Genomic DNA, 25763 nt, shown 5'->3' with positions numbered 1-25763 from the left:
TGTCGGGAAGCCGGATGACCGCCAAGGCTGTCATCGCGCGATGAATCTTCCCGAGTACCCCCGAATCAATATAAGAATCGCCATGATGTGACGGGCGGATCAAAAGTTATCGTCAGAACGATATTTGTGCACCAAGGGTAGCTCACGGCTAGTAAAAACCTTCCGACCGGATTCCTGACTCGCATCCACTAGTACACTCATCCGCTATAGCCGGTACGTCTCTGAATCTAAACAAACCCCCGCTATATTTTGACCGCAAATGAAATGTCAGAACGAATTCCGTTTATCGAATCAAACGATACTATCACCCCGCCATAATAAAGACCGGACGTATTTGAATTCACCATCCGGAAGAAAATAAATACATCCGAACCGAAACCTAGGAGGCGTCGCACTAAACGTGCGTTTCAGTTTTGATCGACGTTCCAGAACCGAAAGATTGTTCGAAAAAAGTGGTAAATAGCCGAAAAAAGTGACAGGGGTGCAACACGAGGACTTCCCGGGAGGTCACCCATCCTAGTACTACTCTCGCCCAAGCACGCTTAACTTCGGAGTTCTGATGGGATCCAGTGCATTTGTACTGGTATGATCGCACCCAGCATTCCTCTCCATTCTCAAAGTAATAAAGAGTTTCCATTCGCATTGTCGTACGAAGTCCGTTTAAATGAAACTGCGAAAAAATCCTGCTAGATAAGATCGGATGGACGATCCGAGCATGTCGGGAAGCCGGATGACCGCCAAGGTTGGCGTAGCGCGATGAATCTTCCCGAGTACCCCCGAATCAATATAAGAATCGTCATGATCTGACGGGCGGATCAAAAGTTATCGTCGGAACGATATTTGTGCACCAAGGGTAGCTCACGGCCAGTAAACACCTTCCGACCGGATTCCTGACTCGCATCCACTATTACACTCGTCCGCGATAGCCGGTACGTCGCTGAATCTAAACAAACCCCCGCTATATTTTGACCGCAAATTAAATGTCAGAACGAATTTTGTTTATCGAATCAAACGACATTATCACCCCGCCATAATAAAGACCGGACGTATTTGAATTCATCATCCGGAAGAAAATAAATACATTCGAACCGAAACCTAGGAGGCGTCGCACTAAACGTGCGTTTTAGTTTTGATCGACGTTCTAAAACCGAAAGATTGTTCGAAAAAAGTGGTAGATAGCCGAAAAAAGTGACACGGGTGCAACACGAGGACTTCCCAGGAGGTCACCCATCCTAGTACTACTCTCGCCCAAGCACGCTTAACTTCGGAGTTCTGATGAGATCCAGTGCATTTTCGCTGGTATGATCGCACCCAGCATGCCTCTCCATTCTCAAAGTAATAAATAGTTTCCATTCGCATTGTCGTACGAAGTCCGTTTAAATGAATGTGCGAAAAAATCCTGATAGATGACATCGGATGGAGGATCCGAGCAGGTCGGGAAGCCGGATGACCGCCAAGGCTGTCATCGCGCGATTAATCTTCCTGAGTACCCCTGAATCAGTATAAGAATCGCCATGATGTGACGGGCGGATCAAAAGTTATCGTCGGAACGATATTTGTGCACCAAGGGTAGCTCACGGCTAGTAAACACCTTCCGACCGGATTCCGGACTCGCATCTACTATTACACTCATCCGCGATAGCCGGTACGTTACTGAATCTAGACAAACCCCCGCTATATGTTGACCGCAAATTAAATGTCAGAACGGATTCTGTTTATCGAATCAAACGACATTATCACCCCGCCATAATAAAGACCGGACGTATTTGAATTCACCATCCGGAAGAAAATAAATACATCCGAACCGAAACCTAGGAGGCGTCGCACTAAACGTACGTTTCAATCCTCTTCGTTGTTCCAGAACCTAAAGATTGTTCGAAAAAAGTTGTAGATAGCCGAAAAAAGTGACAGGGGGTGCAACACGAGGAATTCCCAGGAGGTCACCCATCCTAGTACTACTCCCGCCCAAGCACGCTTAACTTCGGAGTTCTGATGGGATCCAGTGCATTTGTGCTGGTTTGATCACACCCAGCATGCCTCACCATTCTCAAAGTAATAAAGAGTTTCCATTCGCATTGTCGTACGAAGTCCGTTTAAATGAAAGTACGAAAAATCCCTGCTAGATGACATCGGATGGACGATCCGAATGTCGGGAACCCGGATGACCGCCAGGGCTCTCATCGCTCGATTAATCTTCCCGAGTACCCCCGAATCAATATAAGAATCGCCATTATCTGACGGGCGGATCAAATGTTATCGTCGGAACGATATTTGTGCACCAAGGGTAGCTCACGGCCAGTAAACACCTTCCGACCGGATTACTGACTCGCATCCACTAGTACACTAATCCGCTATAGCCGGTACGTCACTGAATTTAAACAAACCCCCGCTATATTTTGACCGCACATGAAATATCAGAACGAATTCTGTTTATCGAATCAAACGACAGTATCACCCCGCCATAATAAAGACCGGACGTATTTGAATTCACCATCCGAAAGAAAATAAATACATCCGAACCGAAACCTAGGAGGCGTCGCACTAAACGTGCGTTTCAATCCTCATCGATGTTCCAGAAGCGAAAGATTGTTTGAAAAAAGTGGTAGATAGCCGAGAAAAGTGACAGAGGTGCAACACGAGGACTTCCCAGGAGGTCACCCTTCCTAGTATTACTCTCGCCCAAGCACGTTTAACTTCGGAGTTCTGATGGGATCCAGTGCATTTGTGCTGGTATGATCGCACCCCGCATGCCTCCCCATTCTCAAAGTAATAAAGAGTTTCCATTCGCATTGTCGTACGAAGTCCGTTTAAATGAAAGTACGAAAAATCCCTGCTAGATGACATCGGATGGACGATCCGAGCATGTCGGGAAGCCGCATGGCCACAAGGGATGTCATCGCGCGATGAATCTTCCCGAGTACCCCCGAATCAATATAAGAATCGCCACGATCTGACGGGCGGATCAAAAGTTATCGTCAGAATGATATTTGTGCACCAAGGGTAGCTCACGGCCACGAAACACCTTCCGACCGGATTCCTAACTCGCATCCACTAGTACACTCATCCGCTATAGCCAGTACGTCACCGAATCTAAACAAACCCCCGCTATATTTTGACCGCAAATGAAATGTCAGAACGAATTCCTTTTATCGAATCAAACGACAGTATCACCCCGCCATAATAAAGACCGGACGTATTTGAATTCATCATCCGGAAGAAAATAAATACATCCGAACCGAAACCTAGGAGGCGTCGCACTAAACGTGCGTTTCAGTTCTCATAGACGTTCTAGAACCGAAAGATTGTTCGAAAAAAGTGGTAGATAGCCGAAAAAAGTGACAGGGGTGCAACACGAGGACTTCCCAGGAGGTCACCCATCCTAGTACTACTCTCGCCCAAGCACGCTTAACTTCGGAGTTCTGATGGGATAAAGTGCATTTGAGCTGGTATGATCGCACCCAGCATGCCTCTCCATTCTCAAAGTAATAAATAGTTTCCATTCGCATTGTCGTACGAAGTCCGTTTAAATGAAAGTGCGCAAAAATCCTGATAGATGACATCGGATGGAGGATCCGAGCATGTCGGGAAGCTGGATGACCGCCAAGGCTGTCATCGCGCGATTAATCTTCTCGAGTACCCCCGAATCAATATAAGAATCGCCATTATCTGACGGGCGGATCAAAAGTTATCGTCGGAACGATATTTGTGCACCAAGGGTAGCTCACGGCCAGTAAACACCTTCCGACCGGATTACTGACTCGCATCCACTAGTACACTAATCCGCTATAGCCGGTACGTCACTGAATCTAAACAAACCCCCGCTATATTTTGACCGCACATGAAATATCAGAACGAATTCCGTTTATCGAATCAAACGACAGTATCACCCCGCCATAATAAAGACTGGACGTATTTGAATTCCCCATCCGAAAGAAAATAAATACATCCGAACCGAAACCTATGAGGCGTCGCACTAAACGTGCGTTTCAATCCTCATCGACGTTCCAGAACCGAAAGATTGTTCGAAAAAAGTGGTAGATAGCCGAGAAAAGTGACAGGGGTGGAACACGAGACTTCCCAGGAGGTCACCCTTCCTAGTACTACTCTTGCCCAAGCACGCTGAATTTCGGAGTTCTGATGGGATCCAGTGCATTTGTGCGGGTATGATCGCACCCAGCATGCCTCTCCAGTCTCAAATTAATAAAGAGTTTCCATTCGCATTGTCGTACGAAGTCCGTTTAAATGAAACTGCGAAAAAATCCTGATAGATGACATCGGCTGGACGATCCAAGCATGTCGGGAAGCCGGATGACCGCCAAGGCTGTCATCGCGCGATGAATCTTCCCGAATACCCCCGAATCAATATAAGAATCGCCATGATGTGAAGGGCGGATCAAAAGTTATCGTCGGAACGATATTTGTGCACCAAGGGTAGCTCACGGCTAGTAAAAACCTTCCGACCGGATTCCTGACTCGCATCCACTAGTACACTCATCCGCTATAGCCGGTACGTCTCTGAATCTAAACAAACCCCCGCTATATTTTGACCGCAAATGAAATGTCAGAACGAATTCCGTTTATCGAATCAAACGATACTATCACCCCGCCATAATAAAGACCGGACGTATTTGAATTCACCATCCGGAAGAAATTAAATACATCCGAACCGAAACCTAGGAGGCGTCGCACTAAACGTGCGTTTCAGTTCTGATCGACGTTCCAGAACCGAAAGATTGTTCGAAAAAAGTGGTAGATAGCCGAAAAAAGTGACAGGGGTGCAACACGAGGACTTCCCGAGAGGTCACCCATCCTAGTACTACTCTCGCCCAAGCACGCTTAACTTCGGAGTTCTGATGGGATCCAGTGCATTTGTGCTGGTATGATCGCACCCAGCATTCCTCTCCATTCTCTAAGTAATAAAGAGTTTCCATTCGCATTGTCGTACGAAGTCCGTTTAAATGAAACTGCGAAAAAATCCTGCTAGATAAGATCGGATGGACGATCCGAGCATGTCGGGAAGCCGGATGACCGCCAAGGTTGGCGTAGCGCGATGAATCTTCCCGTGTACCCCCGAATCAATATAAGAATCGCCATGATCTGACGGGAGGATCAAAAGTTATCGTCGGAACGATATTTGTGCACCAAGGGTAGCTCACGGCCAGTAAAAACCTTCCGACCGGATTCCTGACTCGCATCCACTAGTACACTCATCCGCTATAGCCGGTACGTCACTGAATCTAAACAAACCTCCGCTATATTTTGACCGCAAATTAAATGTCAGAACGAATTCCGTTTATCGAATCAAACGATACTATCACCCTGCCATAATAAAGACCGGACGTATTTGAATTCACCGTCCGGAAGAAAATAAATACATCCGAACCGAAACCTAGGAGGCGTCGCACTAAACGTGCGTTTCAGTTCTGATCGACGTTCCAGAACCGAAAGATTGTTCGAAAAAGTGGTAGATAGCCGAAAAAAGTGACAGTGGTGCAACACGAGGACTTCCCGGGAGGTCACCCATCCTAGTACTACTCTCGCCCAAGCACGCTTAACTTCGGAGTTCTGATGGGATCCAGTGCATTTGTGCTGGTATGATCGCGCCCAGCATACCTCTCCATTCTCAAAGTAATAAAGAGTTTCCATTCGCATTGTCGTACGAAGTCCGTTTAAATGAAACAGCGAAAAAATCCTGCTAGATAAGTTCAGATGGGCGATCCGAGCATGTCGGGAAGCCGGATGACTGCCAAGGGTGTCATCGCGCGATGAATCTTCTCGAGTACCCCCGAATCAATATAAGAATCGCCACGATCTGACGGGTGGATCAAAAGTTATCGTCGGAACGATATTTGTGCACCAAGGGTAGCTCACGGCCAGTAAACACCTTCCGACCGGATTCCTGACTCGCATCCACTATTACACTCGTCCGCGATAGCCGGTACGTCACTGAATCTAAACAAACCCCCGCTATATTTTGACCGCAAATTAAATGTCAGAACGAATTTTGTTTATCGAATCAAACGACATTATCACCCCGCCATAATAAAGACCGTACGTATTTGAATTCACCATCGGGAAGAAAATAAATACATCCGAACCGAAACCTAGGAGGCGTCGCACTAAACGTGCGTTTCAATCCTCATCGACGTTCCAGAACCTAAAGATTGTTCGAAAAAAGTGACAGGGGTGCAACACGAGGAATTCACAGGAGGTCACCCATCCTAGTACTACTCTCACCCAAGCACGCTTAACTTCGGAGTTCTGATGGGATCCAGTGCATTTGTGCTGGTTTGATCACACCCAACATGCCTCTCCATTCTCAAAGTAATAAAGAGTTTCCATTTGCATTGTCGTACGAAGTCCGTTTAAATGAAAGTGCGAAAATATCCTGCTAGATGACATCGAATGGACGATCCGAGCATAAGCCGGATGACCGCCAGGGCTGTCATGGCGCGTTGAATCTTCTCGAGTACCCCCGAATCAATATAAGAATCGTCACGATCTGACGGGCGAAAATCAAAATGTAAGCCCAAGGGTCTACTCTCCAATCTTGTTTTGATGATTCTAAACATAATTGATTGTGTTTTTGAATACTAATCAATTTGCTTTGAGGTGTTGTGTTTAAGATAGGATTGATCGTTGAAGAAACCAACACTCAACTTGGTCATGCTTGAAGATGTACCAAACAAGAGCCAAAGGAGCTAAGTGTAGCTCACATAATCACTCAAGCAAGCATCCAAAGATGGAAGATCATTTGAAGACCAAAGCTAAGGAGGGATCGAAGATTGCATAGGTATCAGTGTACATCCTTTCTCTTTAGAGTTTCAAGTCAAGGCAGAGTATTTTCAAAGTGTTTTCAAAATTGTTTTTCAAATAACACTTAAAGAACTTCAACGGTTTAGTGAATGCTTATGTGGTGGACCAACATGTTGGGACCCTCATAAACATTCCAAAATTATCATAGGAGTCAAGTTCCAAAAGCCAAAAATCACACATCAAAATATCAGATTTTTTAGGCTTCTCGGAACTCCGAGAAAAGGTCCAGTAGCGTCTGGACATTTTCTCGGAACTCCGAGAAAATTTCTCGGAACTCCGAGAAATGGTCCAGTAGAAATTTTATTTCTTCTGGCCGTTGTCTCGGAACTCCGAGAATTCTCGGAACTCCGAGAATGATTCTCGGAACTCCGAGAACCTTGCTACAGCTCAAAAAAGAGCCGTTGGGTTTTGATTTAAAAGTTGATTTTTGTTATCTACACCCCCAAACGGTCATATTTTGAGGAGAGACTATTTATACAACATCTAGAGGATTATTTCCTCTCTCTTGATCATTTGAAAAACCCTCTTAAGCACTCAAGCTAACTTTCAACCCTTTCAAGCTTAAGATTTTTGGTTTTCCCAAACTTGCCTTTCACTTGTGAACCTATTGAGTTTGGATATTTTAGAGCTATCACTTGCAAATCTTTGTTGAAGAGCAATCAAGGAACTACAAAGGGCATCAAGCTTTCAAGAAGAAGCCAAGCTATTAATCTTTCATATCTTGTATAGGTGGCTAGGGCATTCCGTTTTTAATTCCCTAGAGAGCAACCGCTTAGAACTCGGCGGAGAAGGAGAGTCTTTGTAAAGGTGTAAGGGCATCCTTGTTTAATATCCCTTGGAATTGTAACCGCCTCGGAGCCGGGCATCGTGGAGGTCTCCAATAGTGGAATCCCTCAAGTGCGACCTTGAGTTGAGTGGAGTAGGCCGTTGGCCGAAACACTATATATCGGTGTGTCATTTCTCACTCTTGCATTTCCATTATTGCTTGGTTTGGCATTTCATTTTGTTCTTCAATTATATTTGCACTAACCAAATATTTAATTAAGTGAAGAAAAATTCCAATTAGGGTTCATAGGTAATTTTCAAAAGGCCTAATATTGAGTTAAATTCAATTCACCCCCCTCTTGATTATTTCAATTGGTATCAGAGCCTCGTCTCTAATTTTTAGAAAACCCTAACCGGTCTAGAGTAAAGATTCTAAAATGGCAAACTACCCTCAACACCATGAAGGTTACTCAAACACTAGGCCACCCTATTTTGATGGAACAAACTATGGTTTTTGGAAAACCAAAATGAAAATATTTTTAACCCAAGACTATCAAATGTGGAGAACAATTAATAATGAATACATCTTACCCACAAGAAATTTAAATGATTGGACCGAAGCCGAACAACAAGCTTCGAATTATAATGCCAAAGCCATGAATTCTCTTATTTGTGCTCTATCTCCCGGAGAATTCAATAGAGTATCAAATTTGAATTCGGCTAAGGAAATTTGGGACACTTTAGAAGTCACCCATGAGGGAACCAATCAAGTAAAAGAATCTAAAATGAACCATCTTTTTCGGCAATACGAACTCTTTCAAATGACACCCGATGAAACAATTGCCGACATGTACACTAGATTCACCAATCTTGTAAAGGGATTAAGGGGTCTTGGAAAATAATTTTCCAATAGAGATTTAGTGACTAAAATCCTTAGGTCCTTACCTTTGTCTTGGGAATCCAAAACCTCCGCAATCACCGAAGCCAAGGACATGAACACATTGAACCTAGATGAACTAATAGGGTCCTTGATCACCCATGAAATGATTTTCAAAACAAAAGCACCCGAAATCGAAACTAAAATTGAAAAAGGAAAAGGAATTGCTTTTGCTTGTAATGTAGGTGAAAATGAAGATGCAAAAGAAGACATGGAAGATGAAGTTGCCCTCCTAACAAGAAGGATCAAATTCTTGCAAAGGAACATGGGAGGGATGAGAAATAGAAGGACAAACCCTCCATTCAAGAAGAAAGAAGAACTCGGTGATGGATCTTCTCAACCACGATGTTACGGTTGCAAGAAGCTTGGACACATTCGCCCGGATTGTCCACTCAACAATGAACCCACTTCAAACAACCGCTTCAAGAGAAGAGAAGACAAGATAGGAATGACCGCCACGTGGGATGAAGAAATTGAAAGCGAAGGCGAACAAAATGATGGCGAAGATTGCTTGATAGCAAGGAACGTATGCTTCATGGCCTCAACAAACGACAACAATGAGGTATGCCTTAAAAGCCATAACAAGAGGAACACATTGTACCTTGATAGTGGATGCTCTAGACACATGACTGGAGACCTCACTCAATTCGCATCACTATCACTCAAGGATGGTGGAGAAGTTACCTTTGGAGATGACAAGAAAGGAAAAGTCAAAGGTGAAGGCACCATAGGTAACTCTACCTCTCCCATACATGATGTACTCTTTGTTGATGGTTTGTCCCATAATCTTATTAGCATTAGTCAATTATGTGATAATGGTTTTGAAGTTGTCTTCAATCCCGATAAATGCATTGTTAAAAATAAGATAGATGGAGTAGTCAAATTCATAGGTTCTAGAGACAATAACATTTACACAATTGGATTAGATGATCTTAGACTCCAAAATGTGACTTGTCTTAATGCCATTAGTGAGGATTCTTGGCTATGGCATAGGAGGTTGGGTCATGCCGGAATGGATCTCATTTCGACCCTCTCCTCAAAAGAAAGTGTTAGAGGATTGCCTAAGTTCAAATTCATCAAGGATCACATTTGTAGAACTTGTCAATTAGAAAAACAATTGAAAAGCTCATTTGCACCTAAAAATATGATTTCAACTTCCTACCCCTTGGAGCTACTTCATATGGATCTTTTTGGACCAATGAAGACTAGTAGCCTAGGTGGAAAGAGGTACGTGTTTGTAGTTGTGGATGACTACTCACGATTCACATGGGTCATATTTCTAGGACATAAAGATGAAACTTATGAAAACTTTCTTACATTGTGCAATCAAATTCAAAATGAAAAAGGTATTGCCATCTCCCACATTAGAAGTGATCATGGAACGGAATTTGAAAATGTACATTTTGACACTTATTGTAATGAACATGGCATAAAACATAATTTTTCCGCACCTAGAACACCTCAACAAAATGGAGTAGTTGAAAGAAAGAATCGAACTCTCCAAGAAATGGCTAGAACTATGTTGCATGAAAATGATCTCCCTAGATATTTTTGGGCGGAAGCGGTTAGCACCGCTTGCTATATTATAAATAGGGTATATTTAAGGCCAATTTCTAAGAAAACACCTTATGAGCTTTTGAAAAACTTGAAACCAAATATAAGCTATTTTAGAGTGTTTGGATGTAAATGCTTTATTTTAAACATCAAAGATAATCTACACAAATTTGATAGGAAATCGGATGATGGAATATTCTTAGGGTATTCTTCTCATAGCAAGGCATATAGAGTATTTAATAGGAGAACCCTAGTAGTAGAAGAATCCATGCATGTGACATTTGATGAAAGAGAGCCAACACCACAAGAAATGCCACATGATGAGGATGAACCCATTGAACATCTTTTTCCAAAATTGAGTGCTCCTCCTCATGCATCAACAAGTCATATATTACCTAGTGAGGAAGTAGAAAATGAAAATGATGACTCATTGCCTAGGGATAGGAGAACATTGGTAGATCATCCTGAATCCCAAATCTTAGGTGATGCCACATTGCCAGTAAGAACTAGATCATACTATCGTAGTGTGAGTAACAATTTGGCGTTCCTATCCGAATTAGAACCAAAATCCATCAAGGAAGCTGAAAAGGATGAATATTGGTTGATGGCCATGCAAGAAGAGCTAAGTCAATTCGAAAGGAACAAAGTGTGGAGGCTAGTGCCTAGACCTAGTGATCATCCAGTCATTGGCACGAGATGGGTGTATAGAAATAAATTGGATGAAAATGGAATTATCACTAGGAATAAAGCTAGGCTTGTAGCCCAAGGGTACAATCAGGAGGAAGGGATAGATTATGATGAGACATTTGCTCCTGTTGCCCGTATGGAGGCTATTAGGATACTTTTGGCATATGCATCTCATAAAGGATTTAAACTATATCAAATGGATGTCAAAAGTGCCTTCCTAAATGGCTATATCCAAGAGGAAGTGTATGTTGAGCAACCTCCAGGTTTTGAAGACTTCAAACATCCAAATCATGTCTTCAGGCTTGATAAAGCTTTATATGGATTAAAGCAAGCTCCTAGAGCTTGGTATGAGAGGCTTTGCACTTTCTTAGTTGAAAAGGGATTCGAGATGGGAAAGGTGGATAAAACCTTATTTATCAAAAGAGAAAATCATGATATCCTCCTTGTCCAAATCTATGTGGATGATACCATCTGTGGCTCAACTAATCAAAAATTGTGTGATGAATTTGCAACCTTAATGAAAAATGAATTTGAAATGAGCATGATGGGAGAGTTAACCTACTTCTTAGGACTCCAAATTAAACAATACAAAAATGGAATATTTTTAAATCAAGAAAAATATACAAAGGAGTTATTAAAGAAGTATGGCATGGATAGCAGTAAGACATCAAGAATTCCCATGAGTACTACTGCTAAGCTAGAAAAAGATGAATTTGGCAAATCTGTGGATCAGAAATTGTATAGGGGTATGATAGGTAGTTTGCTCTATTTGACAACCAGCAGACCAGACATTATGTTTACTGTCTGTCTCTGTGCTCGATTTCAATCGGATCCTAAAGAATCTCACCTATCAGCAGTTAAGAAGATCTTCAAGTACTTAAGAGGAACCCAAAGTCTAGGACTGTGGTATGAAAGATCATCTTCCTTCACTCTCATCGGATATTCAGATGCAGACTTTGCTGGATGTAGAGTAGATAGGAAAAGCACTAGTGGGACTTGCCAATTCTTGGGTAAATCACTTGTTTCATGGTTTAGCAAGAAGCAAAATTCAGTAGCTCTGTCCACAACAGAAGCAGAATATGTGGCAGCTGGAGCTTGCTGTGCTCAAGTCCTATGCATGAAAAGCACATTGATGGACTATGCAATTAAAATGGAAAATATTCTCATCCAATGTGACAATACTAGTGCTATAATCTTATCAAAGAACCCCATACAACACTCAAGAACAAAACACATTGAGATTAGGCACCACTTCATCAGAGATCACTCACAAAAAGGAGATATTTGCATAAAATATATCAACACTGAAGATCAATTAGCGGATATCTTTACAAAACCCCTTAGTGATGATAGAATTTGTTATATCCGAAGTGCCTTAAACATTTGGAGTGCGGATCAAATTAAAGAAATTGCCAAATAAATACTTTGTGCCTTTAACCAGCTTATCTATATAGTATTTATATATATAATCTTTGTTTGGTAGTATCTGCATGAATGAGATGTCAAATTTTTAATCTTAAAAATCACTCAATTGATATTCTTAGCCTTCTTAGTTTTCTAAGTTGGAGAGGTATCTTCACTTTAATTAAAATACCTAACATTTTAACATATGTCAACATCTCGATCATGAACAGGTATATGTGCACCCTTTCTGTCGATGACAAAAGGGGGAGAAGGTTTGAAATTGATTATCTATTCAAATTTACTATATGCACCACATGCTTATAACTTGTATCATTTATATGTGTGCATATATTGAGGGGGAGTTCTAGTATTCACTTGCCTACTATGTCACTCCACACACACCTCATAATCAATTTTGTTTGTCATCATCAAAAAGGGGGAGATTGTAAGCCCAAGGGTCTACTCTCCAATCTTGTTTTGATGATTCTAAACATAATTGATTGTGTTTTTGAATACTAATCAATTTGCTTTGAAGTGTTGTGTTTAAGATAGGATTGATCGTTGAAGAAACCAACACTCAACTTGGTCATGCTTGAAGATGTACCAAACAAGAGCCAAAAGAGCTAAGTGTAGCTCACATCATCACTCAAGCAAGCATCCAAAGATGGAAGATCATTTGAAGACCAAAGCTAAAGAGGGATCGAAGATTGCATAGGTATCAGTGTACATCCTTTCTCTTTAGAGTTTCAAGTCAAGGCAGAGTATTTTCAAAGTGTTTTCAAAATTGTTTTTCAAATAACACTTAAAGAACTTCAACGGTTTAGTGAATGCTTATGTGGTGGACCAATATGTTGGGACCCTCATAAACATTCCAAAATTATCATAGGAGTCAAGTTCCAAAAGCCAAAAATCACACATCAAAATATCAGATTTTTTAGGCTTCTCGGAACTCCGAGATTTTTCTCGGAGCTCCGAGACTGGAGCTCAGAACTCCGAGAGTTCCCTCGGAACTCCGAGAAAAGGTCCAGTAGCGTCTGGACATTTTCTCGGAACTCCGAGAAATGGTCCAGTAGAAATTTTATTTCTTCTGGCCGTTGTCTCGGAACTCCGAGAATATTTCTCGAAACTCCGAGAATTCTCGGAACTCCGAGAATGATTCTCGGAACTCCGAGAACCTTGCGACAGCTCAAAAAAGAGCCGTTGGGTTTTGATTTAAAAGTTGATTTTTGTTATCTACATCCCCAAACGGTCATATTTTGAGGAGAGACTATTTATACAACATCTAGAGGATTATTTCCTCTCACTTGATCATTTGAAAAACCCTCTTAAGCACTCAAGCTAACTTGCAACCCTTTCAAGCTTAAGATTTTTGGTTTTCCCAAACTTGCCTTTCACTTGTGAACCTATTGAGTTTGGATATTTTAGAGCTATCACTTGCAAATCTTTGTTGAAGAGCAATCAAGGAACTACAAAGGGCATCAAGCTTTCAAGAAGAAGCCAACCTATCAATCTTTCATATCTTGTATAGGTGGCTAGGGCATTCCGTTTTTAATTCCCTAGAGAGCAACCGCTTAGAACTCGGCGGAGAAGGAGAGTCTTTGTAAAGGTGTAAGGGCATCCTTGTTTAATATCCCTTGGAATTGTAACCGCCTCGGAGCCGGGCATCGTGGAGGTCTCTAATAGTGGAATCCCTCAAGTGCGACCTTGAGTAGAGTGGAGTAGGCCATTGGCCGAACCACTATATATCGGTGTGTCATTTCTCACTCTTGCATTTCCATTATTGCTTGGTTTGGCATTTCATTTTGTTCTTCAATTATATTTGCACTAACCAAATATTTAATTAAGTGAAGAAAAATTCCAATTAGGGTTCATAGGTAATTTTCAAAAGGCCTAATATTGAGTTAAATTCAATTCACCCCCCCTCTTGATTATTTCACAAAAGTTATCGTCGGAACGATATTTGTGCACCCAAGGGTAGGTCACGGCCAGTAAACACCTTCCGACCGGATTCCTAACTCGCATCCACTACTACACTCATCCGCTATAGTCGGTACAACACTGAATCTAAGCAAACCCCCACTATATTTTGACCGCAAATGAAATGTCAGAATGAATTCCGTTTATCGAGTCAAACGACACTATCACCCCGCCATAATAAAGACCGGACGTATTTGAAGTCACCATCCGAAAGAAAATAAGTACATCCAGACTGAAACCTAAGAGGCTGTGGACCTCGATCCGAGATAGGCGGCATGAGTGAGGGAACTAGTCCCCACACCATCCTCTGGATCATCCACGATGTGAAGGAGAGCTCTACCAAGGAACTCTCAAAACAAATGCCACCCTCATAGCATAACACGAGTGGCGATATAAAAAGAAAGAGATATGTTTTGATCCGGAACCGAAGTTCGAAACCGAGACATACCTAAAATAAACTCAGAGTCGCCATCCATGGATATGCCATGGAACCTTAAAATCAAATCCTCTGTGCAATGGATAACCAGAAATATATATGGGTTCGTGCCTGGTTACGAATGGGGAAGGTCTGAGAGCACCCCCGATTCGTCCGAGTGCAAGCACTTGGTCTCTTATGCCATTTATTATTAACTCCAAAGAAGTTTGGGTAAAAATCATGTGAAATGGGAACAATCCTCAGGAGTCGTCTACCTAAGCATGCATTTCCTGAGGATAAAAAAAAAAAACACATATAGAATAAAATGAAAGATGTGTCACCTAAGCATAGCTAGGTTATGAGTGACATGCCTAATGGGTGTCTAAATTCTGATGTGCAAACACATGCAAGCTATAGGTAAAGGTATAGGATCAGTACACAAAAGTAAGAAAACATATCAAATCCTACAATAACAGCACAACAAATCCTAAGACTCTAAATGATTAGCCCGAGTCCTCAGATGGTCTGGTATTCATCCAAAGAAGCCTACGTATCCCCGCCTCCACGAGAATCAAGGCAACGTAGTTCTTCGCGCCTATTCTAAGCTATGATGCCTAAGACACCTAGCCCTCTATCCTAGACTCGATCTAAAAGACCGGACTAGTTATTATAGTTTCTTGTACGATTATTTAAATTCCAGTGAATTGTGGATTTTAGGACACCCTATATGCCCTAACTAAATGCAGATTAGCCCTAAGCTAATGCAGGTGATTCCTACAACCTATGTGTGACTAGGCTGTATTTCCTAAGGAAAACCAAGGGTGGACTAGCGTATCCTGCTCTAGTCATCACTCAACGATGTAGATCGCCGACTGACCGGATGGAGGCGCTCCTATAACTCTAGGACAGACCCCTAACTCTAAAACAAACACACAACAAACAAACAAACAAACAACCTATCAAAAGAAACACCTAACTCTAAAACTCTCTATCTAGGAGAAACTCCTAACTCTAGAGGGAGATCTTTTGAAAAAAACAAGGTTTTAAAGGTTTTTAAAAAAAGTTTAAAATATTATTTACAAAAGTTTGGCTGGACTTGGGATATAGATCCCAAGCTGCACTACGTACCTCGGAAAAGGATCAAGCCAACGTAGTTCGAAACGAACTCTCCTAATTACTGCTTCTAAAACACTCAACACTTTAGACTTTTTTTTAAGGCTTTTAAAATGTTTTTTATGTTTTAAATTTCTAATGTTTTTGAGTTTTAAATGTTTTAACATGTTTTTGGATTTTAAAGTATTTCAATACTTTTTGGATTTTTAAATTTCTGATTTCACACTTTTGGTCAAAGACCTAAGAGAAAATGCAAAGCAACACCCTAGGGTCAAACCCTAGGGCTAACAGGGGAAACCCCTAAACCGAACAAGCTAGCTATCAAAAGTAACGAAATGATCTAAGACCCAAAAGGCAAAGCTCTAATGAGACTGGACAAGTCACAAACAAATAAAAGCGACGACAATACTAAGGAGAAGCTCCTAAAAACAATTAAAGAGATGGGGAAATGAGTCAAAGACTCTCTAATACTGCTATCAAAGGACGAGCGAGTCAAAGACTCTCTAATAAGGACAAATGAGTCAAAGACTCCCTAATAAGAACAAACAAATCAAAGACTCTCTAATAAAACAACTAAAGAAAATAATGGAGTCAAAGACTCCCTAATAACAACAAATGAGTCAAAGACTCTCTAATAACACTACTAAGCAGAACAACCGAGTCAAAGACTCCCTAACAAGAACAAATGAGTCAAAGACTCTCTATAACACCAACTAAGAGACGAGTGAGTCAAAGACTCTCTAATAATACCAACTAAGAAAATGAGTGAGTCAAAGACTCTCTAATAAAATCGACTAAGAGACGAAAGCGTCAAAGATAAATGAGTCAAAGACTCTCTAATAAAACTGACTAAGAGAGGAGAGCGCCAAAGACGAATGAGTCGAAGACTCTCTAATAATACAACTTAAAGGAGGAATGAGTCAAAGACTCTCTAAAAGGAGCTGCTCCAACATAAGGCTGGGTAAGCCTTCTAAAAAAGGAAACCCTCTAAACAAGACAAGGCTTGTCTCCAAATAGGGGCTCTATAAATGAGGCAAGGCATGCCTCCTATGGGTACACCATTTATCAAAATCAAAGCAACCTCCTTGAGGTTAAGCTAAAAATGAGGCTTGCCTCCAAAGGAGGATTTCCTAATGAGACAGAATATGCCTCCCAGTACAGGTTCTAGTATCTAAAGAAGTCTAGAAGACTGCGTTAGTCCACCAAGAGAGCAGAAAAGAGCTACTAGGCAATCTCAAATTTCCATTCAATTCTTATATAAACAAATCAAGTACTAAGCAAAGAAAGACTTATAACTAAAGAGTACACAACCTGTAATAATAGCAATCATAGCATGATAAACAACATTAATTAGCCCAGACCAGCCGCTAGGTAGCCTAATGAAGTAAAAACAATATCAAACACTTCAAAGCCAACCACAAACCCCAATACGGGGACTCCAATGAAATCAGATGATGCCAAAGTAATCATCTGATTTCCTACACGTATAATATTTCTACAAACCGCCAAGACCGGACGTATTTGAATTCACCATCCGGAAGAAAATAAAAAGATCCGAACCAAAACCTAGGAGGCGTCGCACTAAACGTGCGTTTCAATTCGCATCGACGTTCCAGAACCGAAAGATTGTTCGAAAAAAGTGGTAGTTAGCCGAAAAAAGTGACAGGGGTGCAACACGAGGACTTCCCAGGAGGTCACCCATCCTAGTACTACTCTCGCCCAAGTACGCTTAACTTCGAAGTTCTGATGGGATCCAGTGCATTTGTGCTGGTATGATCGCACCCAGCATGCCTCTCCATTGTCAAAGTAATAAAGAGTTTCCACTCGCATTGTCGTACGAAGTCCGTTTAAATGAAAGTGCGAAAAAATCCTGCTAGATGACATCAGATGAACGATCCGAGCATGTCGGGAAGCCGGATGACCGCCAACGCTGTCATCGCGCGATGAATCTTCCCGAGTACCCTCGAATCAATATAAGAATCGCCACGATCTGACGGGCGGATCAAAAGTTATTGTCGGAACGATATTTGTGCACCAAGGGTAGCTCACGGCCAGTAAACACCTTCCGACCGGATTCATGACTCGCATCCACTAGCACACTCATCCGCTATAGCCGGTACGTCATTGAATCTAAACAAACCCCTGCTATAATTTGACCACAAATGAAATGTCAGAACGAATTCCGTTTATCGAATCAAACGACACTATCACCACGCCATAATAAAGACCGGACGTATTTGAATTCACCATCCGGAAGAAAATAAAAAGATCCGAACCGAAACCTAGGAGGCGTCGCACTAAACGTGCGTTTCAGTTCGCATCGACGTTCCAGAACCGAAAGATTGTTCGAAAAAAGTGGTAGATAGCCGACAAAAGTGACAGGGGTGCAACACGAGGACTTCCCAGGAGTTCACCCATCCTAGTACTACTCTCGCCCAAGCACGCTTAACTTCGGAGTTCTGATGGGATCCAGTGCATTTGTGCTGGTATGATCGCACCCAGCATGCCTCTCCATTGTCAAAGTAATAAAGAGTTTCCACTCGCATTGTCGTACGAAGTCCGTTTAAATGAAAGTGCGAAAAAATCCTGCTAGATGACACCGGATGGACGATCCGAGCATGTCGGGAAGGCGGATGACCGCCAAGGCTGTCATCGCGCGATGAATCTTCCCGAGTACTCTCGAATCAATATAAGAATCGCCACGATCTGACGAGCGGATCAAAAGTTATCGTCGGAACGATATTTGTGCACCAAGGGTAGCTCACGGCCAGTAAACACCTTCCGACCGGATTCATGACTCGCATCCACTCGTTCACTCCCCCCTATAATTTGACCGCAAATGAAATGTCAGAACGAATTCCGTTTATCGAAACAAACGACACTATCACCCCGCCATAATAAAGACCGGACGTATTTGAATTCACCATCCGGAAGAAAATAAAAAGATCCGAACCGAAACCTAGGAGGCGTCGCACTAAACGTGCGTTTCAGTTCGCATCGACGTTCCAGAACCGAAAGATTGTTCGAAAAAAGTGGTAGATAGCCGACAAAAGTGACAGGGGTGCAACACGAGGACTTCCCAAGAGGTCACCCATCCTAGTACTACTCTCGCCCAAGCACGCTTAACTACGGAGTTCTGATGGGATCCAGTGCATTTGTGCTGGTATGATCGCACCCAGCATGCCTCTCCATTGTCAAAGTAATAAAGAGTTTCCACTCGCATTGTCGTACGAAGTCCGTTTAAATGAAAGTGTGAAAAAATCTTGCTAGATGACATCGGATGGACGATCCGAGCATGTCGGGAAGCCGGATGACCGCCAAGGCTATCATCGCGCGATGAATCTTCCCGAGTACCCCCGAATCAATATAAGAATCGCCACGATCTGACGAGCGGATCAAAAGTTATCATCGGAACGATATTTGTGCACCAAGGGTAGTTCATGGCCAGTAAACACCTTCTGACCGGATTCATGACTCGCATCCACTAGTACACTCATCCGCTATAGCCGGTACGTCACTGAATCTAAACAAACCCCCGCTATAATTTGACCGCAAATGAAATGTCAGAACGAATTCCGTTTATCGAATCAAACGACATTATCACCCCGCCATAATAAAGACCGGACGTATTTGAATTCACCATCCGGAAGAAAATAAAAAGACCCGAACCGAAACCTAGGAGGCGTCTGTGGACCCCGATCCGAGGACGGTGCCGAGGGACACGAGATCCCTCCTGCAATCCTCTAAGATCTCCACAACGTGAAGAAGAGCTCTGCCAAGGAACTCTCGAAACTGTTGCCACCCTCACAGCATAGCATGAGTGGCGATATAAAAAGGAAGAGATACATCCTGATCCGGAGCCGGAGCTCGAAACCAAGATATATCTGAAAATAACTCAGACTCGCCATCCATGGACATGCCATGGAACCAAAACAAATGCTCTGTTTGAAATGGATAACCAGAGATACAAAAGGTCCGTGCCTGATGAGGAATGGAGAAGGTCCGAAGAGCGCCCCCAATTCGCCCGAGTCCGAACACTTGGTCTCTTATGCCATTTATTATTAACCTTGAAGAATTTTAAGCAAAAATCATATGAAATGGGAACAATCCTCAGGAGTCGTCTATCTAAGCATGCATTTCCTGAGAATATAAATAATAAGCACACAAAAAATAAATGAGAGAGGTGCCACCTAAATATTGCTAGGTTATGAGTGACATACCTAACTGGTGCCTAAGTTCTGGTGGACAAACACATGCATGCTACAGCTACAGGTATAGGGTCTGCACAAGAAAGTAAGAAAACATAACAAAATATACAATATAACACAACAAATCCTAAGACTCTAAATGATTTAGCCCGAGTCCTCGGATGGTCTGATGTTCATCCAAAGAAGCCTACGTATCCCCGCCTCCACGAGAATCAAGGCAACGTAGTTCTTCGCGCCTATTCTAAACTAGGATGCCTAAGACACCTAGACCTCTATCTTAGACTCGATCTAAAAGACCGGACCAATTATTAAAATTTATTGTACGATTATTTAAATTCCAGTGAATTGTGGATTTTATGACACCCTATATGCCCTAACTAAATACAGATTAGCCCTAGGCTAATGCAGGTGGTTCCTACAACCTATGTGTAACTAGGCTGTGCGTCCTAAGGAAAACGATGGGATCACTAACGCATCTTAGACCTAGTCATCAGTTGGCGATGTGACCGGACGGAGGCGCTCCTAGCTAGGACAAACTCCTAATTCTAACACAAACACACAACAAGCACACAACAAAAGACAAACTCCTAACTCTAACACAAACACACAACAAGCACACAACAAAAGACAAACTCCTAACTCTAAAACCCTCTATCTAGGACAAAATCCTAACTCTAGAGGAAGATCTCGTTGAAAAATAAAGTTTTGAAGAAAAATGGTTAAAGCATATATTTACAAAGTTTGGCTGGACTTGGGATAAGAATCCCAAGCTGTACTACGTACCTCGTGAGAGAGGATCAAGCCAACGTAGTTCGAAACGAACTCTCAAACTACGCTTCTAAAAGAAACACTCAACACTTCAGATTTTTTAAGGTTTTTTTATATTTTCAAATGTTTTTGATATTTTTAAAGTTTTCAAATGTTTTTGAGTTTTAAATTTCTAATGTTTTTTGGATTTTAAAGCTTTTCCAATGCTCAGAACCTTTAGATGAATTCACTCTTACAGAGAACAAACAAGCATAACCAGAAACTAGGGCAAAGCCCTAAAGCAAAAAGGGGAAACTCCAAACAAGCAACTAACGCCTCAAAGGGACGAACCACAACAAGAAAGATAGCGTCCCAAGAAGAGAGAAAACGATCCAAGATCCCAAGCAAGCAAAGCTCTAATAAGACTGAGTTAGCCTCTAATCAAAGCGAAGTAATCAACAACTCTAAAGGAGAAACTCCGAACTAACAACACCAAAGAGGGGGAACAGATGAGTCAGAGACTCTCTAATAACACTACCGAGTCAAAGACTCACTCTAAAAGAGGAGGCCACTCTAACATGAGGCTAGGTAAGCCTCCTAAAGGGGAAACTCTCTACATGAGACAAGGCTTGTCTCCGAGACACAAATGACGTAAAAAGGAATAAGAGACCCTCTGCATATTTGGCAAAGGTAAAACACCCAGCCGGGCCGGACAGCTGCCTAGCCCTAGGGTGCAACAAATGTGCAACCCAATACCCATAAGGGTAGGGGTATGCTGCCAAGCCGAGTAGGGTGTTCTCCCAAAACCAAACGACGCACAAAGAGGAGGTTTAGCAAGAGAATGAGACTGGGCAAGTCTCCTATATACAAAGGAGGGGTATGCTACTTGGACTGAGCAAGTCCCCTAAGGATGGGCTTGGGCTAGCGCCTTCATCGCCCTCGCAATGAGAGGGGACTCTAGTATCTAAAGAAATTTAACAGAAATCTATAAGACTGTGTTAGTCTATCCAAAGAGAGAGGAAAAAGGATACCAGATAATCTCAAATTTTCAATCAATTATTATAAAAACAAATCAAATATCAGCAAAATATGATCTACAACTAAAGAGTGCACAACCTGTAGAAATCATAAAATGATAAACAACATTAATTAGTCCAGACCAGCCGCTGGATAGCCTAATAAAGCAAAAACAATATCAAACACTTTTATGCCCAAACACAAAACACCACCCCAATATGGGGATGAAATCAGATGATGCTAAAGTAATCATCTGATATCATAATACACATGATAATATTTCTAATCCCGCCTTGAAATCAGACAGTACTCATGTCGATAATATCGAATAGAGTAGTCATCTGATTTCCTTCTTCCTATTAAACAATTTATTTAAATAAAAAGGAATGAGTATAATAAGCTTTGAGATAATCTCACCTTAACAATCCATTTATTACCGTCTTCAAACCCTAACTCAAAGCTTAGTATGAAAGAAAAGTATTAAATTTGCAACAGATTATAGAAACACATTAAATGATATTTTCAATTTGTACAAATTTTAATACATAACAGGGCATCAACTTGTGCAGATTCAAATGTAAAAACTGTGAGAGTGACATATAAGCAGATTTGTGCCAACAGTGGGTCTACAACACGTAGGTTTTTTTGAAATTTTCCCCAAAGCAGCTGGCATGCCTAAACATGATTTACTTGAAAAACCGAACAAAACCTTAGAAATTTCATGCCCAATCACTTGATATTTGGTAATCCTCTCTTAAAGAAAATACACAATCAAAGGGAAATCGAAATTGCCACTCCTACTCCATACTAATTGACATGAATTATGTGAGATTATCGTCAGACTACAATCATATACTACCAGCTGAACATTGCAGGTGAAGAGGAGAATAACTCTAAAATATGATAGAAATGCTTTAGATCCAACCCAATAGGTGATAATCATACTCCATCAAATGAACTATGTAATCATACAGCCCACAACGTGGAGCCAGATGATCATCTGATTCAGATTTTCCATTTAACACACATTACTCCATAATCCATTCAAACACAGAATATCAGATTGCATCCAAAATTGTGCCGTAATATCTAACCCCTGAATTTATGCCGTATAAGATAAGGTAAATAACCATACAAATTTCAGCAGTACAAGGGTTTAGGGATGTTACCTGAGTTGCAACCAAGATTATCAAGAAGGAAAAGATACCACTGCTGATGAGATCAACGAAGAAAATGGCTGAGCTCCACTACAACAGACTTCGGATTTAAGTTGATAGTAAGTGGGTCCGACCTCAAAATGCCCTAGATCAAAGGTCTGATGATGGAAATGAAGGCAGCAGATCAGAATGGAGAGGGCTAATGGAAGAGATTGGGTTTCCGGTAATGAAGAATGGGGTTTTTGGAAGTAATGGTGATGGACGTAATAGAGATGGGGTTGCGGAAAAATGAAATGGGTTCAGGGGAAAAAATGATGGCGTCCGCGATGGTTTTGCCGGATTCCAGCAAACCCACCGGAGAAATGGTGTTGGGTCGGAATGGGTTTTGAGGATGGGCGTGAAACAGAGGGTTAGAAAAATGGTGGAGATGGAATGGGTTTAGTGGGGGATTTATTTGGGAAATGGGAATGAGAAGTGGTTGGGAATGGAGGTGGCTGATGTAGACACCCCATTTTGACAGGGCCCTAAACCCGCGTATTCGAATGAAATCCCGAGGTCAGGCGGAAAATGAATGGAATTAATCCGAGCCTAACCCGATTGCCAGTTGAAAATCTCAACCCGAATTTAACGAATCAACCCAAGTCGCATCCCAACCCGTGTCTCGAGCTCGAGCTGGGCGTAGTTTAAAGAAATATGAAAAGGGAGGATGAGTTAGCAGGGCATGGGTGTGCCAATACTAGCTTACCATGGGCAAATCAAAGAAGAAGAAAATTTATTCCGCCCCCTTTTTCTACCCGAGCCACCCCCCTGTAGAGATAAGAGTAGTTAAAATACACTAGATGGGGTTGTCTAGAGCAAAAAGGGGGGGGGCAAGTATATCATTCTTCAAAATAGGGGTTTGGGCAAAGAGGAAATCAACCCATCTTTAAGGGTATTCTTGGATGTTCACATTGCTTGCTTGAGAAGTAATAATTCTAAGCCATAGGATCAACAAGGAAAGTGTGTGGGTAGGATGAGGTGAGGAAGAGATTTTTTATTAGGGTTTGTAAAGACAATGGAAGAGATCAAAGGTTGAGATTACACAAGGCACATGAGCTTTGCAATGAATGGCTAGGATCACACCCATGAAAATATATGGGTTATAAAACCAACCAGAGAGAGAAAGGGAGGAAGGATTTTTTTCGTTTGAGAAAAAGAGAGAAAGAAGAAAAGAAGAGAGAAATCCACAGCCGCCATCTTCTCCGGCAAGCCTATCCCTCCCCCACCTTCTTCTTCTTCCCCTCTTCTCAACACCTCAAAAAAAAAAACCTCCGCTTCACCACCACGGCCAGCCGAAATCCGGCAAGGCCAAACCCATCTCCACCCTCTCTTCCACCCCACCTCCATTAACCAAACCACCGGACCCCACCCAAACCGCCACCTCTTCAACTCCACCACAACCCACCCAAACCCTCATACCTCTGCAACTCCTCCGCCCCTAAAACCCATTTCAAAACCAAACCCATTTCAAAAAGAAAAAAAAACCGAAACCCATCCACCAACCTCCGGCCACCCTCCGACCTCCGGCCTCTTCCCAGCCACCCTCGTACCTCTACAAATCCGGCGAGCCACCATTTCCCCATCTCCTCCACCGAGACACCACCTCCATTAAGCCCTCTCTTTCACCACATTCCCACCGGCCACCACCATTTTCTCCACCACTGCAGCCACCCACACCACCATTGCTAGCCACCTTCACCTCTAACCCAAACCCACTTCGAACCCTTCACCGAAACCCATCCAGATTCAACCACCTCCACTAGCCGCCACCCTTTTTTTTTCAAAACCCATCCTCTGCAACTACACCTCCGACCCCATCTCCGGCCAGCAACCCACCGGAATCCGAGTCGCCACCTCCCCCATTCCATCCCCCTTATTTTTACCTCCAAACCCCTCTCCATCCCCATCTCTACCCAAAACCCATTTTTGAGCAAAAACCCCACTTCGAAAAAAAAAACCCCCAAAACCCAGCCACCGAACCCATCTCCCTGATTTTCTAAAGTCTAAAACCCGTTTTTTTTGCAAACCCATCTTCCACTCCCATAACCAACATCTCCATTGATTCCGGCAAGCTTGCCGGAATCCGACAGACCACCACCACCCCATCCATTTCCCCTACTCCAGCCAGCCACTGCCACCTTCTCCGCCTCTGCAACCTCCCCAACTCCGGTCGCACCACCATTGTCGGACCATCTATCACCGCCATTGCTGCCCCGAATTCGTGCAACATACATCCGGTGTTGGACGTTGCGAGAACTAGTTTTTGTTTAAAAATTTCAGCAAAGGAAATCGGAAGGCACCTACATTCGGTAATTGCTGCTTGAACTGGATTTGTGTCTCTAAAGGAGGGTAATTCGTCAACTATTTCATCTCCTTCCAGCATCAGACCATCAAGGATTCGGCCATCTTCTTTCAGGTGATAGTCTTATCCCAATTCCTTTTTACTTTGTTCTCATAATTTCATTGAGTGCTGTTTTGGTCACTGATAGTGTATTTGAGGGTAGGAGAAAGGGGCCTCTGTTTGGATCTAATAAGCCCGATTTGTGGATCATGCATGGGTTTACACAGAGTACCGCTGCGCAAATGTAGCCCGAAATACAGTAGGGTCCATATTTCTGTGATCCAAATCATTCGTTTGTACGCCCATGAACTGGATAAAGTATGCCTAGCAGAACGTCGACACAAGATTGATTCTGACCCTATAGCTTCTCGAGGTTTAAACCAGGTGACACAGTGGCGAAGCGCCCATAAGTCTTGTGGTTGAGCCTATTCCAATGTGATCATAGGTTGGGCAGTTAGGATCATTTTTATAGAGAAGATTTTTTTTTTCTGCGCTTAGGACAAGGGCCACGAATGAATGATTTGGAGCATCGAATGAAGAAGGCGTACTCTGTGGAATCGCCAAGCAATGTAATTCTCTATTTACT

The 25763-nt window shown here is 42.4% G+C and overlaps 12 non-coding genes across 12 annotated transcripts; all 12 read right to left on the bottom strand.

Annotated features, from left to right (window-relative positions):
• Positions 1-478: 478 nt before the first annotated feature.
• On the bottom strand, positions 479-597 carry LOC143873569 (5S ribosomal RNA). Its single transcript, XR_013248274.1, has one exon. It is a non-coding gene; the product is annotated as a 5S ribosomal RNA (ribosomal RNA).
• A 597-nt stretch (positions 598-1194) lies between these two features.
• LOC143874868 (5S ribosomal RNA) lies at positions 1195-1313 on the bottom strand. The gene has a single exon (XR_013249536.1). It is a non-coding gene; the product is annotated as a 5S ribosomal RNA (ribosomal RNA).
• Positions 1314-1911: 598 nt separating this feature from the next.
• On the bottom strand, positions 1912-2030 carry LOC143874062 (5S ribosomal RNA). Its single transcript, XR_013248752.1, has one exon. It is a non-coding gene; the product is annotated as a 5S ribosomal RNA (ribosomal RNA).
• Positions 2031-2625: 595 nt separating this feature from the next.
• LOC143874946 (5S ribosomal RNA) lies at positions 2626-2744 on the bottom strand. Its single transcript, XR_013249616.1, has one exon. It is a non-coding gene; the product is annotated as a 5S ribosomal RNA (ribosomal RNA).
• A 597-nt stretch (positions 2745-3341) lies between these two features.
• On the bottom strand, positions 3342-3460 carry LOC143875151 (5S ribosomal RNA). Its single transcript, XR_013249811.1, has one exon. It is a non-coding gene; the product is annotated as a 5S ribosomal RNA (ribosomal RNA).
• Positions 3461-4057: 597 nt separating this feature from the next.
• On the bottom strand, positions 4058-4175 carry LOC143875409 (5S ribosomal RNA). Its single transcript, XR_013250054.1, has one exon. It is a non-coding gene; the product is annotated as a 5S ribosomal RNA (ribosomal RNA).
• A 597-nt stretch (positions 4176-4772) lies between these two features.
• LOC143873277 (5S ribosomal RNA) lies at positions 4773-4891 on the bottom strand. The gene has a single exon (XR_013247994.1). It is a non-coding gene; the product is annotated as a 5S ribosomal RNA (ribosomal RNA).
• Positions 4892-5487: 596 nt separating this feature from the next.
• On the bottom strand, positions 5488-5606 carry LOC143874694 (5S ribosomal RNA). Its single transcript, XR_013249366.1, has one exon. It is a non-coding gene; the product is annotated as a 5S ribosomal RNA (ribosomal RNA).
• Positions 5607-6183: 577 nt separating this feature from the next.
• Positions 6184-6302, bottom strand: LOC143874920 (5S ribosomal RNA). The gene has a single exon (XR_013249590.1). It is a non-coding gene; the product is annotated as a 5S ribosomal RNA (ribosomal RNA).
• Positions 6303-17333: 11031 nt separating this feature from the next.
• On the bottom strand, positions 17334-17452 carry LOC143874586 (5S ribosomal RNA). The gene has a single exon (XR_013249262.1). It is a non-coding gene; the product is annotated as a 5S ribosomal RNA (ribosomal RNA).
• Positions 17453-18049: 597 nt separating this feature from the next.
• Positions 18050-18168, bottom strand: LOC143874310 (5S ribosomal RNA). The gene has a single exon (XR_013248994.1). It is a non-coding gene; the product is annotated as a 5S ribosomal RNA (ribosomal RNA).
• A 558-nt stretch (positions 18169-18726) lies between these two features.
• On the bottom strand, positions 18727-18845 carry LOC143873347 (5S ribosomal RNA). The gene has a single exon (XR_013248060.1). It is a non-coding gene; the product is annotated as a 5S ribosomal RNA (ribosomal RNA).
• Between the last annotated feature and the right edge of the window lie 6918 nt (positions 18846-25763).

The sequence above is a fragment of the Tasmannia lanceolata genome, unplaced genomic scaffold (genome assembly GCF_043159265.1).
Source record: "Tasmannia lanceolata isolate RefF3 unplaced genomic scaffold, GAP_Taslan_0.1 ptg000003l, whole genome shotgun sequence".
NCBI lineage: Eukaryota > Viridiplantae > Streptophyta > Magnoliopsida > Canellales > Winteraceae > Tasmannia > Tasmannia lanceolata.
Note: the sequence above shows the minus strand (reverse complement) of the source record. Positions and strands in the feature narration are given on the sequence as shown.